The sequence below is a fragment of the Aegilops tauschii genome, chromosome 7 (assembly GCF_002575655.3).
Source record: "Aegilops tauschii subsp. strangulata cultivar AL8/78 chromosome 7, Aet v6.0, whole genome shotgun sequence".
In the NCBI taxonomy this organism is placed as follows: domain Eukaryota; kingdom Viridiplantae; phylum Streptophyta; class Magnoliopsida; order Poales; family Poaceae; genus Aegilops; species Aegilops tauschii.
In genome coordinates, this window is record NC_053041.3 from 425,991,456 (window position 1) to 426,005,270 (window position 13,815).

General features: G+C 44.7%; 2 long non-coding RNA genes across 3 annotated transcripts; one reads left to right on the forward strand and one right to left on the reverse strand.

Annotated features, from left to right (window-relative positions):
- Positions 1 to 2,122: 2,122 nt before the first annotated feature.
- On the forward strand, positions 2,123 to 13,154 carry LOC120969974 (uncharacterized). The gene is made up of 3 exons (XR_005764662.2): positions 2,123 to 2,310; positions 2,634 to 3,353; positions 12,421 to 13,154. It is a non-coding gene; the product is annotated as an uncharacterized lncRNA (long non-coding RNA).
- LOC120969975 (uncharacterized) lies at positions 6,170 to 12,298 on the reverse strand. Of its 2 annotated transcripts, none has more exons than XR_005764664.2 (4): positions 11,960 to 12,298; positions 11,674 to 11,758; positions 8,902 to 9,037; positions 6,170 to 6,540 (listed from the first exon to the last, which is right to left on the reverse strand). It is a non-coding gene; the product is annotated as an uncharacterized lncRNA (long non-coding RNA). The 2 variants fall into 2 exon arrangements; XR_005764663.2 differs by having other exon boundaries at positions 6,170 to 6,552.
- Positions 13,155 to 13,815: the final 661 nt, after the last annotated feature.

Here is a 13,815-nt window from a genome sequence, read left to right on the forward strand (position 1 = left end):
AGCGAGCGATCTCGGCCTTGGTCAGGTAATCCTTCACGGATAAACCAAAAGGGTCAAATTCAGCCGAAACTAGATTGTCGCAAGTAAATTGGCGAACAGAGATAAGATTTTTAATGAGGGCGGGTGCAACTAGAACATCGCGAAGTAAAAGAGGTTTGGTGGAAGAGGGAAGTTGAGCCTGACCAACACAATATATAGGAATAGATGATCCATCTCCAAGGATAATGGAAGGGAAAGGAGATTTAGTGCAAGAAGATAACCAATTACTAGATGCAGACATATGACTAGAGGCCCCTGAATCAAAGATCCAATCTGTACCTGAGTTTCCTTGTGCAGCAAAGTTATTCATGGCCTGGAGAAAGGCAGCTTGATCCCAGCTCGGCGTCGCAGGTGAGGGTGGCGTCGGAAGCAGTGCCGGCGGATACGATGGTGAAGGCAGTAGGGCCGGCTGGGGAGTGTAGTAGGCATTGGCCGGCTGTGGTGGGGGTGGCATCGGGAGCAGGGCCGGCTGAGGTGTGTAGTAGGCACCGCCGTCGGTGCTGTAATGACCATAAGGAGCATACGTCGGGGTGGCGTGATAGGCATTGGCCGGCTGTCGGGGGTTGAGAACCCCGGGAGCACCAGTAGGCGGCCGAAGGCTGGGTTGCCAGGCACCTGAGTATGCCGGCGGAGCACCGAGGGTGGACGGAGCGCACCAGGGCATGGGCCATGCTTGAACAAGCCCTGTCCAAGGATCATGAGGAGGCCGCCATGCAACCGCAGATGGAGCACTGGTGGGTGGTGCAGGACTCGGTGCTGGTGATGTCGACGACGGCCTGTAGATAGGGTTTTTGCCGCGGTAGTTCGGACTAGGACGCCAGCCTGGGGGCGGTTGAACAAATGACGATGCGGACGGCCCGGCGGCAGGAGCCGGCCTGGAAGGCGGCGCTGGTGTAGACGACAGAGGAGGACGAGCCGCAGCATGAAAGACCTTGGGGCGAGAGTCCTTGCGAGTTTGTGTTTCTGCCGCGAGTTGTAGCAAGGAACGAACTTCAGCGAAGGTAGGAGGGGGCCGTATCATCGGTATGAACGAGGCTTGCTTGTCAAAGTCTTCGCTGAGGCCGACGACGACGATATTGATTAGCTGTGAGTCGCTAACTGTATCGCCGAGTTCGCGGAGCTCATCACCAATGGTCTTAACGCGCTGGCAGAACAGGTTCACCGGGGCGTCTCCTTGCACCATATTGCGAAGCTCGGTGTGGAGAGCGTTTTTTCGAGCGTCGGTGTTGCTTTGGAAGAGCTGACGGAGGGAGTGCCAAATGTTGGCAGCGGTGGCGCCGTCGTGATCGAGCATGTTGAAGATCTCGGTGGTGATGCGGGTGTAGAACCACTGGACGATCGCGAGATCGTCTTTCAACCACTGCGGATCGTCGGGGCGGGGAAGACAGTTGGCGGCGACATGCGAGCGCAGGTTGCAGCGGCCGAGGTGGAGATCGAAGAGATGTCTCCAATGGTAGTAGTTGTGGGCGGCGAGATCAAGAACTATGGGGATGTAGGGGCTGACGTCGGAGATTGTGTCAGCAAGAGATATTGGTGCGGCGAGGATGGGTGCAGGGTAGTTTTGTGGAGCTATGGTGAGGGCCGAGAGAGAAGCGGCCACGGCGTTGGCAGCCTTGGCGATGAGTGCGGCCCGGCGCTCGAAGTAGCCGGGCGGCGGCGGCGGCGGTAGCGTTGGCGGAACCATACCCTAAACCCTGGGACCGGTATCTGATATCATGAAAGCTGAATAAAACTATTACTTTTTATGATTTGATGTGGCATACAAAAATATATAAGAGGGTACAAATCGATTTGGGGTAGGGGTATAAAACTGACTTGGACTAGAAGTCGTATAGCATAATGACTACTCTAACACAAAGGAAGGAGACGTGGTGTCTTCGCTGGTACAGGGAGGCCCGTATGAGCAGTTGAACCGGGAAGGGCCACCTCAAAAGAAAAACAGGAGTAGGAAGTAGTGGCGGCAGAAAAAAACAAAGATTCTACTGGGCAAAGTCAAACAAAAAAAATACCTGCACCGACCAACCAACGTATCTCGTGAGTCCTCGAATCCCGGGTTCAGAGGTTTCCTGGGCTTTCTTGTCGGGATCCACTTGTAGGTAGTCAGGCTGACTGGGGAGGCCGGCCCGTGCTCGGATTCACGAGGAGGCTTGAAAAGATATGCCCAGCCGTACACGAGGTTGGGCATTTGCTCTGGTGCTAGAAGCCCAGATAGCAGCTGGAGATCGACGAACTCCGATCCCTCCTAGTGCGGCGGCACACAGCAGATCTAAGGTATGAATTTCTCCCCGTAGTGTTTACATCGAACTAGTTGAGGAATCCAGTCCGAGCCGCAGGAGCTATCCTGCAGTGACTGCCATCGCCGTTTTTCTCGCCCGACGGGGTCATGCTCCCGTTCGCTTTCTTAATCTGAGCAATGAGTTAGCAATTTCGTTGTGGATCAATCGATAATATCTAAGCATGCACACCAGCTCATGTGACGTAGATAAAGAACTTGATTTCCTAGATTATCCTTTGCCCATTGCAGCGCGCAAGGAGCTGTCAAAATAAGGCGGCAGGGGATCTGTGCTGACGAGTGTTTTCTCTTCTGATTACAGGAATCTTTTTTTTACGCTGGCATTTTTTGGCAGCAGGATGGATGGTAATTACCTGCTGCCCACTGCTCTGAATGGCTGGAACACTAGCGACGTCGACGGAAGCAGGGACGATGGCTCCTGCAAACACGCTTTCAGTCGGAACAGCGCTAACGTGGTTGCTTGCCCTGCTTGCACGACGATCTCCAGACGGACCCAGCCCCTTGTTACAATGAAACCCGAACTGCGTTGCTGGTTGTAGAGAAGGGGGAGGCGAAGGCTAAGGGGAGAAATGTTATGACTGAAAATCCTTAGAAGCAAAAACAATAAAGCCGGGCAGCCACCTCTTGGACGCTGGCCTTGATGCCTTTGATGCTTTCTGAACTGTGGATGTTTGGTTGTAGCTTGAGGTTTCATGCATCTGGTTGACTCGACTTGGGGCCTGACAATGTACCTCCTTCCAACCACAGGACCAATGGAGATGCTGCCTGCCTCCTCACATTAATGGAGGCTGCTACTAGACTGTTATCTTTGCTACGGCCATCCGATCAGTGCCGCGATGCGGGCGAACACACGTGGCGTTGACATCGGGAGGTCTCTCTGGAACATAGGAGACGGAGACGCCAGCCGGGGAGGCGGCGAGCGAATCCTTTCGCCGGCGGCTGCAGTGGAGGTTGCCCGGAGCTGGCGACGGCGCCATCCCGTCCCAGAGCTCGAGTGGAGACACTCATGGCGGCTTGATCTGTAAGTGCTCCATCTGTAGCTAGCTAGCTAGGGTTCCTGCAACGAAAGGATTTCGTCCACCATTAGGTTGTGAGTGTTCAGGACCAAGATGGAGTCTGCATTTTTTTAATCTGACATCCACTTGATGTGCCACTTCCTAGTTCAGACATACGAAGACAAAAGCTTCCCGATCTCTCTGTGCATACACTCACTTTTATACAGGATTAAGTTCAGGTAGATGATTGATCTCGTGTCGGCTGTGCGGTACTAGCTTTTTGTAGTTTCATTCATCCGGAAAACGAAATACGTAGGAAAGAACAGCAGAAATAAACTCGGCAAAATATAGGAACATAGTATCACATTGTCAACAACACAGAGACATATGATTCTGTAAGTGAATCAAGGACCACGGTAAAAGTTATGTGAAATTCAGAGACATTGCAGTCGATTGACCTGGAGAAAATATATATTGTGCCCAACAATACATTTTTTTAGGGATAACAATACATTACATGGTGAACTTTGTTACAGCAGAAAGCCACCAAATTGACATGAGAACAGAATCATGTATTATTAGAAGCCAAAGTACAGAGAGGAGGAACTTGCTGGAAGCATTTCATTATCTTCAGGAGACAGAGTCCATAGCTCTAGCAGCCTCTCTGCTACACCCTGCAGCAACACCTGAGTATCCAATCCAGTCCACCATTAGAAACTGATAAGACAATGTACATTACAGGTTCCTAATAGTGCAAAATAAAGCCACTAGTCCAACAACCATCAAATTTCTAACATCTCCAGTAATCTTCAGAAATTGAACCAAACAAACCATTAGAAGAAACATGAAAAATAACTGAAGGTTCATTGTGCACTTAGTCACATTCTACAAAGTTTGTAAACAGGGTGCAAAAGGAACAAGTGGTCCACAGTTTCTGTAGCACTACAAAACATAGATATATTTGAAGAAGCTAAACGAAGCTAAACTTTACAGCTCATGCATCACTGAAAGAAATACGATTGATCTCAATATTCAGTGTGCCCTTAACCATACGCCACAAATATTCAGCTTCCATATCACTTGTTCCCATGAATAGATTTTTTTAGCTCAAGACTATTACTGCTTCTTCCTAACTGAAAATCCATAGAAGCAAAAACAAGAAAGCTGAAAACGTGGCGCAATTCATTGCATCCGGATGGACGGTGGGGTTCAGAGGGAGGCGCAGTTGGACGGCGCCGTGCATCATAGGCAATTACTCACGTACGTTTTTTGGGGGGCTGCATTCAACGGGACTTTCCCAGCTGCAACATAAAAGAGCCATCCAAACGCATCCAGTCATCGCGCCAGACGGTGCCGAACCTTGCATACTGCGTTAACCAATACCAAAAATGGCAGGTTTCAACACCAGCATGAGGGCAACGCAGCATGGAACTCTTGCTAAAAATGACTGGAAGTAGACCCTGTAGCTGATTACCGAAAATGGTTCCTGTCGCCCTCTGCCGTAGAAGAAAGGAGCCGCTGCTATCGCCCTCAAATGCACTGACATGTCAGCCGCTAGGCTTCCATACAGGGTGTACGCTAGCATAAAGTACCGCTCAGACCTTTCCTCTTCGGTCATGGCGAAAATCAAAAATTCAGAAATTCGGAACCTTATCCACAAAAAGTGCGGATCTCAAAGAGCATCAACGGTTCCGATAGCACACACTCTAGTTGCTGTTGAAAGCAAATCCATGCTCTATATACATATATACATATATACATCTGGGCTATTCTGTTACTCTACTTGAACTGACGGTTTCAGGCGGTTGTACTGATGATTTTCATCTCGTCGAACTAATCATCATCTCGTTCGAATGGGGCGTCTAATATACTATTGGAAAGCTCTTGACAGCTACATTACAAGTCATATAAGAATTTTTGCAAAATCATCACGGTTTAAGAGCAGTTTAAAAAAAATCATTTTTTCAAAACAAAAAACGTGAATCATATTTTGGACTTAATTTTCAAACGGTTAGTCGGAATTGAGCAAATAAGATGGCATTGGAAAGCTGGTGAAAATCCGCTTCTTCCATATATCTAATGTTTTTTCAAATCATATACAATTTAAAAGTAATTTGAAAAACGGTGAAATTTTGGGCGAAATGTATTTTTGCGTTTTTTTGTAAACGATTTGTCGGATTGGTGCAAATGATACGACGTTGGAAAGCTACGGAAAATGTGCAACTTTTTCGTACAGAAAAGGTTTTCTAATTCCTTATGGTTTAAACTCGAATTCAAATACGGTCAAATTTGATTTCGAACGCGGTTTTTTTTAAGTTTGTCGAAATGGGGCAAATAATATACCGTTGGAAAGCTATCAAAAATGTGAAACTTAGTCGTGTTGAATGTTTTCTCAAATTCGGAATCGTTGAAGAGTAATTTTGAATATGGTGAGATCTATCGTGCTGTTTTTCGGTCTAAAAAACAGAATACTCGTACTGATCTATGTGTGTGTTTGTACTGAGATATTTTTCACAAAGTAGTTTTGAACACGGTGAGACTGGTTGTGCTGTATTTTCTATTTCGAAAACATAGCACTCGAACTGATCTCCGTACGGGTTTTGGGTTTGTACTGAGAGTGTGTTTTCACAGACTCGACTTTACGATGTTTTTTCGGTACATTTGCATGTAACTTTTCAATGATTTACTGTATCATCGTCCCCAAACTCGCTTGGTTTATATCGTTGAACTGGATGATATTTTTTCATCAGTTTACTGCCCATTTTTTCCACCACACTTGTGAGAGTCATTAATAGGTTTACTTACTGGGCAGTAACACATGAACTCCTCAGGCAATAATACATGAACTACTAGGTATATAATTTTTCATCGAGCACTTGAAAACATAAAACATTACACAAAGAGAAGAACTGAACAATGCATGTGAAAATAACTCCCACATCCATCATATACTAGGAGCTTCCACTTGAATAGGAAAATTTGTTTATCCCTCACAGATTAAAACACAAAACCTGAAGAAAAGAAGTATTGGTTTCTCATTGACATAACAACAAACAGGAGTACAAAATCATAGCTTTTCGCCAATGTCAGCATGGTGCATCATTGCATTTTTCTCGTTGTTGTTGTCGTCTTCCTGGACTATTGAAAGTGTTCTTCCTGGTCATTTATTGTCATGGCCAATAACGCCTAAAAGTCCTTTTCCAGGTCTCCACTCTACCGAAATCTCTAAACCATTAAAATCAATAGATTTACACAAAGAATATAGAAATGCACGAATGAATCTCCTTCTCAAGATCAGTGATGAAGGATGCAATAAATATCATTGACCAAATGCCAAAGCATAGAATAAATGAGAGCAGAAATAAAACAACGCCTTAGTTTTCCCAGGTTTCTTCGTAATCCACATTGGTTTTTTTCCTCGTTGAATTTTTCTTCCTCTGAAGTTATGGTCTTTTTGATTCTGAATTGATGATAGACCATTTTTTGCTAAACTGTCACACATTTCTAGAGTGGTGGAGAAGGAGCTCATGTCACTACTAAATCAATGGTATTAGAAGTTCATGGAATATAAGTAAAACAAACTAACTGATTGTCAAGTGCTCCTATGAACTAAATTTAAATTAGAAATTAAACAGAACTTAATTTTTCAAGTGCTCCTATGGGTAGTACACACACACAACCTGACAAGGCAATGTACAACTTCATGTAAAAAAGAACAACCAAGTTCACATACAGTAAACATTATAAGTTCACAAAGAAACCTAAAAAGAGTTTTGTACTATATCTGCTATAGCAACTATAACAACCAAGTTAATGTACGCCATGGGGTCGGACTGGGAGGACGCAGCGGATCCTGGAGTGGTGTACAGGGAGCTCATGTCACTACCACATCAATTATGGTACTAGAAGTTCATGGAATATAAGTAAAACAAACTAATTGATTTTTAAGTGCTCCTATGAACTGAACCTAAATTAGGAATTGAACCGAACTTAAATGGTGGAAACTTAGGGTAAACCAGTCAGTTTATACGAACTAGTTCTGCTTGAACTGATGTCTGCGTTCTACTTGGACGGCTGCCAGTCACCATGGTGGACGAGCTCGTGGCCAAGTGCGACCAAGGCGACCACCGGGAACTGTAGGTGTTTGTGCTTCTTCTCAGCAGTGACTCACACAAGGTGGACGTGATTAGGGGAAGCACGGTTCACGGGTGGCCTTCATCTTGCCGCCGGATACGGGCTGCTCGCGCTCGTGGACGCCGTCGACCGGACGCGGGGCAGCACCACTCGTGGACGGAGATCAATAGAAGCTTTTCCAGCAAAGCATTCTCTAATGCAAATCTTCCTAGCAACCTCATCCAATGCCACAAATGCATTAGCTCTGGTTTTAGTTGAAACTAAATTTAGATGAAATGTGAGAAAAGCTATTAGGAGGATAAGAAACCAGTTCCAAACAAGAAAATAAACAAGTACAAGCACGAGTATAGCAAGAGGAGTTGCTGGCATGTTTATGTGAATGCGTATGTTTGTTCAGTACACCATGTTTATGTTGTTCAGTACACCATGCTTAAGTTGTTCATTACACCATGTGATGGAGCTACAAACTCTTTTTCTCTCTGAAACAAGCAAGATTCACACAAACATCCTACATTTCTAGCATCAGAAGTAACTTGTCATGAACTGACAGATTTACACAAGTAGACCAACCAATGGAGAAATCTACTAACCGTTTAAAAGAATCAGTAATTTGGTACGCGTTGGGGATTCATGTGTTTCGTTGTACTGAATTTAATAACCAAAATGTAGATTTATACAAAAAATATCCAAAAAGAAGTGTAATCACCTAGGTGGAATAAAGTTGAAGCCGACAGCCATGGACTGCTGGTCGCGATGAACTCGACCACCCTGATGCCATGGGGTTGGACTGAGGACGGCACACATACGCCCTTGACGATGGAAGAGAGCGCGGGAGACTACAACTACCAGCACTACAAAAACACACATCGACTCTGTAGGCAGAGACTACAACACACACACCCATTCCTGAATTGCAAATTTGCAATACATATTTACATACTACATCGAGGTGATATGTCTGTACTTACAAACTTTATGTAGGTGAACTCATGATTTTTCTTTTTGAACTTTGTTTCTTTTTTCTCCGAACTGATACAAACTTCCACCACGTACTTGTGCGATTTTATTTTCGAACAACACAAGAGAAGAGCTTTATTTACATCGTCGATACATGTCCAACCATTTCATTTCTGGAAAGCAAGCAAACATCTTTGTCCTATTTATATAACCCAACCCTTTTTTGTAGAAGTGAAGCACATAATAGAGCAAAAACTAGAAGCTGGATCGTGAATAGTATTAGAAGTTTAGTGCACACATAAGAAAAAATAGCAAATACGAGTATGGGGCAGCAGCAGTACGGATGTGTAAAAGTTCTAGAATTTGAATAAAAAATGAAGTAGCTTGATCTGGTAAGTACTACCGTAACTAGATACATGTAAAAGTTAAGTGACAACAAGTTCAAAAGAAATTCAGAAAATCAAACCGAATTGATGGGCTTACTTCATGCATTAAATTTTACACCATAGCGTCTTGTCTAGATGTACATGACGGAGCCGGCGGGCTGCACGTCGAGCCACGCTGTGCAGAGAACTGGTGTCGAATGATTCAGTCTCGGCAGGCTGGGAGCATGCCATTGCTGCAATCAGAAATTTTTACCATTGATTTCTGAACAATAGGTACAAGAATCACCAAAAGTTGTACTAAAGCTCTAGGAATTTTAGCTCAAATAACAAACGCGTTTAAGTTCGGAGATGAAACATAGTTGAATGTTCTTCAGTGTGATTTTCTGCATAAGGACAATCGCAGAAGCAACATAGTTGGACTGAAGCTCTAGTGACATAGTTGAACTTAGGAAATTTTCTGCCGGCCGGCCCTATGAACAACTTACCATTGATAAACAATGCCCAGCCTCACCGCTAGCGTTCTTCAAGTTACATTTAAGAGGAGCCAAATTTTTTGTTCTGTTAGCATTGACGAGAGCTAAAGTAATTACAGTTATCCTAACCAGCATATGCTCAAACAAGTTGAAGTTTCTTTTACTTGGGAACAACTTCAGTTCAGGTGTCTCTCACATAAATAAATTTTAGTTTAGGCTTAAGAGACAGTCAGTCTCTGTTAACTGAAAACAACTCAAGTTTAACATGGCACATATCCTAGAGATACATGCTTCTCAAGCCTGAACAAAGGCAAAAAATTTGATTTTTCAATGCATTGTAGGCAAGAACGGATCCGAGTCAGAACTGATACAATTTATTCCATCGAACTACTAGAAAGTTTCTCTATACTGTTACGTTTTTAACACAAAAGTATTGAACTGTTTGCTGCCTTTCCATTATGAATTGATGGCGTAATACATGTTGAACTGTTACCCAAGAGCAAAATTCAGAAAAACATATATATTGGCGCACTCCAAATATGTGCATTTTCAGGAACAAAACTTTCTGAACCTTCTATACGAAAGAACTTGAACAATCGGTCCAAAACATATTTGAAGTTTTTTTTTTAGAAAAGGAGGACGACCCCCGGCCTCTGCATCTGGACGATGCATACGGCCATTTTATTAATTATTGACACAAGACCTTACAGAGTCATACAACAATAAGCCTAAAGCCACCAAACTAAGCAACATCTGTCGCTATCCCTATCCAGTTGATGTAGGGGCGCTGAAAGTCTTGGCCTAATACCAAACAGACCTCGCAGCCAAACCTAACATCTAAGACTTGAGGTCCCAACCAGGACGCCTGCCGGGTATGGGCACCCATCAGTCTGGCGTGCTTCTCAACCAGGACGCCTGCCGGGTATGAGGCCGCCGCAGCCACCTGCCACCAATCCATCTTCAGAGCTGTACTGCTGCATCAACCTTGCCCGGTCTAACTGCCGCCGACGCCACCACGACGCCACCGCTCATCAGGCGCCGAGTCTCCACTGCGCCACGCCGCCGAGATCCGCCGTCAACAATGGAGCAGAGGAAACACCACTCCTCAAGTTGAACGATCATTTTCCTTACTGAGTGTTAAGGAAAATGAAACAAGAGACGAGCTCGCCGGAGAACTTGGACTGAAGAACTTGCACATGGCGAGCTGCGGGGGGTAAGGGAGGGCGGTAGTGCGCGGTGTACTAAGGCGGCGAATGGAAGTGGAAGTAGGGGAGAACATCATTATCTTAGGACTTTATCCTGTTTTCAACACTAGTACACAGTCCCTGTACGTGCTATTCTCCCATAGGCATTAACACAAGCACCATGTGTTTTAGGAAGAACTAGGCACTTGAATCAGAATAGACATTGAAGAAACTCGCTGCAAAACATTACTTATTTAGGTGATATGCGTAAACTTACAGAATTTCGAAACATGAACTGATGATATTTTTGCACACGCACCAACTAGTTTGTATTTTTTCATGAACTGACGATAGAATACACACCAAACTAATATTAAGTTTATTAAAGAAATTCTCTATTCATGAACTGACAATATTTATTCTTTGTGGACTGAAGAAAAGAGAACAAAAATACACATGGAACTAGCGATAGAATACACACTAAAGAAAAAAGAATTTCTTCTTTGTGAACTGACGAAGGTTTTTTCATGGCAGGCAGTACAAGAATGACTAGGAAAAAAAGAAAAACAGAGAATTTAGTGGCCAAAATCACTGTAATAACTAGTGGCAGTCTCTGTGGTTTACCTCCTATTTGCATACCACACAGATGGGTCTGTTGCTAGCTATAACTGTAGAGAGAGAGAGAGAGAGAGAAGAAATTGGCAAAAATATATTGTTTCTCTCTCTGCTCAGACATTCCACACAAACAGGCCAACTGCACAAGTTGAACTGATCTTGTCCATGACACGAACAGGGGCTAGTGCTGCTGCTGTACGTGCACGAGATTCATGAGAGATTCAACGGGAGAAGGGTGGAGCTAGTTTTCAAGTAAGGATATGCACAAAGAACTTGGCAAGCAAGTCTGAGAAGCAAAATAAGTTCTAGTTGGCTAACACAAGAAACAAGTGAAACCATATACTTGCTACTCTTTCCAAAGAGGTAGTAACATTGAATCATTCTTGTAGAAAGATATCTAGATCAGAAGTTGAGCAAGGATATGCTTTTTGAAGTAGTATCTATAGTAATTTGCTACCTTGCTTTTAGGACACAATACAGTATTTGAAAACTACCTCCAAGTTACCAAATTGAAAGGTTGTAACGACGATACCTTATAATAGATGAATTGTATGGTTGAAACAGAGACAACTAAAAGAATAGGAATACACGGCCAACCTTGCCATTGATGATAGACTTGCTTGTTGCACATTCCTCCTCCGATTGTTGTCGGATTTTGAGCAGCAAATGATCGAACTCCCCACTGAAACATACATAAGAAAACATTTTCAACACCTAATTCAGTAGAGATGTCTCTCCAAGGAAACCATGTTCCCCCTAAGCAACAGACGAACAATGTATAATTTTGTATATCTAAAGAACGAAATTCGGATGGTGATAACACCAGCGCTTCCCAATTTGCACCCCTAAAATGACTCCATTCTCTTAGCTGAGAAGAACTCACCCTGACCAGTGGGCGGAGCGGCCACTGATGGCAGAGAAGCTCGAGCAAGAGTACAGCGGCCTCGTGGGCACCGACGAGTAGAGGAAGTGGACCTGCTACCCCTTACTCCTACGGACTGACGGCTGCGGCGAAGTGTAGCTGATGGAGGAGGGGATCACGAGCAGGGCCGGGATGGTCGGCGCTGGAACTCGTGGGGAAGGGGTCATTGGCGTGCGGGGGATCCGGGGCTGGTGGCATGCTTGATATCCGCAGCCGGTCGGCTGGTTAGCTTGCTGGGCGACGGCCGCGGTGGGAGGTGGGGGCGGCGGCCGCGGCAGGAGGTGGGCATGGCGGCCGCGGCAAGAGGTGGAGCGTGATACCTTCATTTTGCATCATGCTTTTATATTAATATTTATTACATTACGAGCTATTATTACACATTTTGTTACAATACTTATGTCTATTCTCTTTTATTTTACAAGGTTTACACGAAGAGGGAGAATGCCGGCAGCTGAAATTCTGGGCTGGAAAAGAAGCAAATATTAGAGACCTATTCTACACAACTCCAAAAGTCCTGAAACTTCACGAAGGCACGTTTTGGAATTAATAAAAAATACTGACGAACGAATCAACCGAAGGGGGGCCACACCCTGGCCACGAGGGTGGAGGGCGCGCCCTACCCCCCTGGGCGCGCCCCCTGCCTCATGGGCCCACTGGCAGGCCTCCGCTGTCCATCTTTTGCTATATGAAGTCTTTCGCCCTAGAAAAAATAAGAAGGAAACTTTCGGGACGAAGCGCCACCGTCTCGAGGCGGAACCTAGCGAAACCAATCTAGGTCTCCAGCGTAGCTGTTCTGCCGGGGAAACATCCCTCCGGGAGGGGGAAATCATCAGCATCATCATCACCATCGATCCTCTCAGCGGGTGGGGGGTCAATATCCATCAACATCTTCACCAACACCATCTCCTCTCAAACCCTAGTTCATCTCTTGTATCCTATCTTTGTCTCAAAACCTCAGATTGGTACCTGTGGGTTGCTAGTAGTGTTGATTACTCCTTGTAGTTGATGCTAGTTGGTTTATTAGGTGGAATATCATATGTTCAGATCCTTTATGCATGTTAATATTCCTCTGATTATGAATATGAATATGATTTGTGAGTAGTTACGTTTGTTCCTGAGGACATGGGAGAAGTCTTGCTACAAGTAGTCATGTGAATTTGGTATTCGTTCGATATTTTGATGAGATGTATGTTGTCTTTCCTCTAGTGGTGTTATGTGAACGTCGACTACATGACACTTCACCATTGTTTGGGCCTAGGGGAAGGCATTGGGAAGTAATAAGTAGATGATGGGTTGCTAGAGTGACAGAAGCTTAAACCCTAGTTTATGCGTTGCTTCGTAAGGGGCTGATTTGGATCCATATGTTTCATGCTATGGTTAGGTTTTCCTTAATACTTCTTTTGTAGTTGCGGATGCTTGCAAGAGGGGTTAATCATAAGTGGGATGCTTGTCCAAGGAAGGGCAGTACCCAAGCACCGGTCCACCCACATATCAAATTATCAAAGTAACGAACGCGAATCATATGAGCGTGATGAAAACTAGCTTGACGATAATTCCCATGTGTCCTCGGGAGCGCTTTCCTTTATTTAAGAGTTTGTCCAGGCTTGTCCTTTGCTAAAAAAAGGATTGGGCCACCTTACTGCACCTTGTTTACTTTTGTTACTTGTTACCCGTTACGAATTACCTTATCACAAAACTATCTGTTACCGATAATTTCAGTGCTTGCAGAGAATAACTTACTGAAAACCGCTTGTCATTTCCTTCTGCTCCTCGTTGGGTTCGACACTCTTACTTATCGAAGGGACTACGATAGATCC